Source organism: Pollachius pollachius (assembly GCF_949987615.1).
Source record: "Pollachius pollachius genome assembly, chromosome: 6".
NCBI classification, from domain to species: Eukaryota; Metazoa; Chordata; class Actinopteri; order Gadiformes; family Gadidae; genus Pollachius; species Pollachius pollachius.
Window position 1 is genome coordinate 5,309,534 of NC_136939.1, and position 5,000 is coordinate 5,314,533.

Sequence of the window (5,000 nt, forward strand, 5' to 3'; positions counted from 1 at the left end):
GATCTCCCCTCAGCCTCATACAAAAACACACACATACACACAGACACACACACACACACACACACACACACAGACAGGCCGTGCGTGTGGTTGTCGGTCCGGGTGTGGACACGGTGGAGACCTGCCCCGCCATGTGTGGATGTGGGGGCACCGACGTGGTCTGAGGAGGTCTGGAGACACAGCAGACAGACTGCTGAGTGAGTGGGCTTTACGTAATGGACCACGGCGCATTGCACTCACAGCCCTAAGCCTCCAGTCGGCAGCCCCCCGCCTCAGAGAGCGCTCACTCGTGGCTCGGCCCAGCAGACTGTTTGGAGTTCGGCGCCCAACACCAAGACATACGTGCATGTGTGTGTTTATTTATAGGAAAGTGCATCAAGTGTGAGTGTGTTGAGTACAATTAGCGCATCGTGTTTTTGTTCTCTGAGCGTCCCCCGAGCGGTTCCCCCCGCCGTCGCTTCCGTCCACACTGATCTGACATCCCCCGCCAGGGAGGACCAGACAGAAGGCCAATGTGTCGCTGAAGACCCGGGTCGCACGTTAACACACTCCGGGATGTTTAGAAAGTCGGGTTTACCCAAACCCACTCAGGAACCAGAGCCTCACCTCAGAGGGCAAAACACACCGACACAGGCGGTTGGAACTCGCTTCCATTCTGCATTACTGTGAAGACCAACAACACACGCACGCACGCCCACGCACGCACACACACACACGCACGCACGCACACACACACACACACACACACACACACACACACACACACACACACACACACACACACACACACACACACACGCATACATTCATACACACACAGGATACCACATGCTGTTGTTTTGGTTTACTGCACATGTGACTTTCGTTCACATAAAATATTTGGCCTAATATGATTCCCCCTTGTTTTACTACAACTGCTCGTTCCTCCTCCTCCTCCTCCTCCTCCTCCTCCTCCTCCTCCTCCTCCTGGCAATGGGTAAGGAGTAGGGGTAGACCCCCCCCACCACAGAAGCAGCCGTTTCCGATTGCTTTGGCTTCGCTGTGGATTATTCACACATTTCTCTCTATCGCACTTTCTATGTGTCATACAGATGCACACACACTCACTCACGCATGCACACACACACACACACACAAACACACACACACACACACACAGACACACACAGACACACACACACACACACACAAACAAGCACACACACAGACACACACACACCCACCCCCCCTTCAGATTGTGTTATTTGTCATTTATCATCTATACAAATATCTATTTGATTCTTGGTATTAAAGTATTAAAGGGGAGAATTCCCAGTATTCCAAGGATCCTTTTTTACATGAACCCCACTAGAAGATAAAACACCCTCTCTCTGTCTTTCTATCACACACACACACACACATGCATACACACAAACGCACACACACACACACACACACACACACACACACACACACACACACACGGACGCACACACACACATACCCACTCAGACCCAAACACACACACACAAACATACACACACACAAACACACACACAAACGCACACACACACACACACACGCACACACAGACACACACACACGCACACACAGACACACACACGCACACACGCACACACACACACACACACACACACACACACGCACACACGCACACACACACAGACACACACACAGACACACACACACAGACACACACACACACACACACAAACACACACACAAACACACACACACACACACACAGACACACATACACTCGACAGGCCTTGACTCTGCCACCACCTTCCCCCCTGCCTGTTCACTTCCTCTTAATGCGCTCCTTGTCTCACATCCTGTCTCCTACAGCCGGGAAGCGGCCAAATCAATTAGTCTCCACCAACTACTGCAGACCGATAAATAACACTGTCCAGGGCCTGGCCCCCTCTGCACACACACACACACACACACACGCTCGCAGTCTCACGTACCCAAACACACCCACGCATGCAGGTACACACACAGTCACACATGCAGTTACGCTGGCACACACACACACACGCAAACATACATATACACGCACAATGATATACACCGAAACATGCCTGCAGGCACAAGCGCACACACACAAATATGTGAACAAACACACACACACACACACACACACACACACACACACACACACACACACACACACCCACACACACAAAGACACACACACACACACACACAGTGAAGAAAGCAAGAAAAAATGAAAGAAAGAAAGAAGTAGAGTTTCATCTTTCTCTCTGTCTTCTGTTCTTTTGCATAGTTTTGCAACGTTAACCTTCTTCTTCCTTTCTTTCCATCTTTCTGCCCTTCGTTCTTTCCTCACAGTCTCCCATTAATTCACATATAGACTAAATTAGGGTCACCAGCTTGTGTTTTGATGAGCCTCTGAGTTGGTCTCCCATTGGAATACTGTGATTTTATTCATCCCATGCCCTGCCATGCCCCACATTCCACGCTTTGATCAGGACTAGAACACAACCAGAAGGATCCACCACCGCTGGGCCTGGTTTGAAGGTTTTAAATTCAAAAGATACAAATCAAGACCACAACAGACCCGAGCCGTGTACGCTACACACCTCAATGTCCCGAAGAGAAATAATGATCCCATCCTCATAAAAAGTGATTTGTTTGACTGGTTTCGATGGGAGTGGACCTCCGTGATCACCCTTACTCAACGGTTCCCCTCAATCGGGGCCTCGTGGGTTGGGCTCCGACGGAGGAGCCGGCCCTCTCTGCTGCTGGAGCAGAAACAGGATCTCCATCGCCGCAACGACCACCACCACCTCCACCCACACCACATCCTGGCCAAGGCACACACTCGCTCTGCTCTGGACTTCCTGCGTCGGTTGAGGGCTATCGCCCAGGACGACTGGGTCCGGTCCATCCGGTGGAACCACAGCGGGACATACTGGATCCTTGTATCAACCCGGGGCCTTTCCAACTGGAGGTTCTGAGCCCTGCTACCGGGCCGTCTCTTACCAATCCTGCCGCTTATAGCCTGCGGACGTATGGCTTCCGGAGGGTCCGGGACGTCACCGCGAGCCCGGTACGCCGCGCTGGCCGCGTTCCTACGGGAGGAAGTCTCCGACGAGGGGTCCTTCAGACGGGACGCCCCCCCCCCCCTATGGGAACAGGTTAGAGTCTGTGGAGAGAGAGAGCTGGAGGGGACATTGCTGCATCGGTAAAGGAAACTTAACGAAGAGAAGAGGTTGTAAATGGAGCACCCCACACTTAATGACCGAGCACACGACATTGAGATGTTCATTTGAAATGCTGGCTGTTATTCAAAAAAAAGAATAATCTGCAAAAACTGTTTCCAGTGCATTGGTACCTTGGCTGTTTGACAAAAGAATGATGAGACACAGACAGAAGTTTTGACAGAGAGGGGCATCGAACCGAACCCTGCCACACTATCTCTTAGTAGAGTGATAAAAGCCAAAAACAATATTTGTCTTGCTATGTCAAATAAATGACTGAAGGTCACCTGGAAGGATGTGGTGAAAAGCAAAGCACCATGGGAGTTCTCTGACTCTGCACTTTCACAGGTAAAGAATGTTTGTGTGTCTTTCTGTTTCTACGTGTGTGTGTGTGTGTGTGTGTGTGTGCACTAGTGTGTGTGTGTGTCTGTGTGTGTGTGTGTGAGTGTGCGCATGCAGATGCCAGCATTTGGGTGTTTGTACAAATGTGTGTGTGTGTGTGCAAACAAACCTGTGGATGTGTATGTGTGTGTGTGTGTGTGTGTGTGTGTGTGTGTGTGTGTGTGTGTGTGTGTGTGCAAACAAACCTGTGGATGTGTGTGTGTGTGTGTGTGTGGGTGTGTGTTTACATGCCAGCCAGTGTCTCTATAAGGTTTCTGGTTCCCAGGTTCGATATGCGGTGGTCTCAGCGGACCCAGTGTCCCACATTGTCTCCCCCCTGGCTGGGGTCTACCAGCTGCTCCCCCCCCCCCACACACGGGACGGGGAGACTCCAGCCCCCAGCACGAGGCTCATGAGCGGCGGCTTCTTTCACGCTCCCCTCGCCCGCCCCGCCTCGTCTTCACCTCGGTCCGAATCTTCATCCTAGTGAAGATCATCATCTTCATCGTCCCACTAATCTCTGAACTCCTCCTCTTCATCATCATGATTAACTTCTCCTTTGTCCCCTTCGACTTCATCATCGTCTTCACCTTCTCGTCTGTTATCTCCGACCGACCTGAAGACTGACCAATACCGACCTGTGATTTAGTCTGTTCTATTGATCATATCTTAGAACCAAAACTGGAAGCCGTGCAACGACTACAATGCTACAAGAACTGCGACAACACGTGTTTCTGTGTATTATGAAGCCCTTCCCCCCCCCCCCTCGAGAGTCGGCCAGTGACGGGCAGTCACAACACATAACAAGTTGTTCTTGGTGCCTTGCCTGGTTAGATCTAAATGTTGTGTGTGAGATGTTAGTGACACTGGGCGCTTGGTGGTGAAGGGGCCATCATAAACATTCACTAATCACGGCAGCACCACTGCCGCTTGTGGCTTCAGGACTATTCAACATGTCTGTTGTGTTATTACTATCCACATACCAACTCAGACATAATATCTCCATGCCATAAACAGTATGTGTGTGTGTGTGTGTGTGTGTGTGTGTGTGTGTGTGTGTGTGTGTGTGTGTGTGTGTGTGTTTGTGTGTGCACATGCACAGTTGTGCGTGTGCGTGTGTGTGTGTGTGTGTGTGTGTGTGTGTGTGTGTGTGTGTGTGTGCGAGAGCGTTCATGTGTATCTGTGTGTGGCTCCACAAATGTTTAGTGGCAGATAATCGCTCCGTAATTGGGTTGGTGTTGTCCATTGAGTGGGTACAGGCAGGTCACCCAGCTGTTTGGACAGGTAACCCAGCTGTTTGGACAGGTAACCCAGCTGTTTGGACAGGTAACCCAGCTGTTTGGACAGGTAAACCAGCTGTTGGTGCGCGTGAGCATCAGGGCTCAGGGCTGA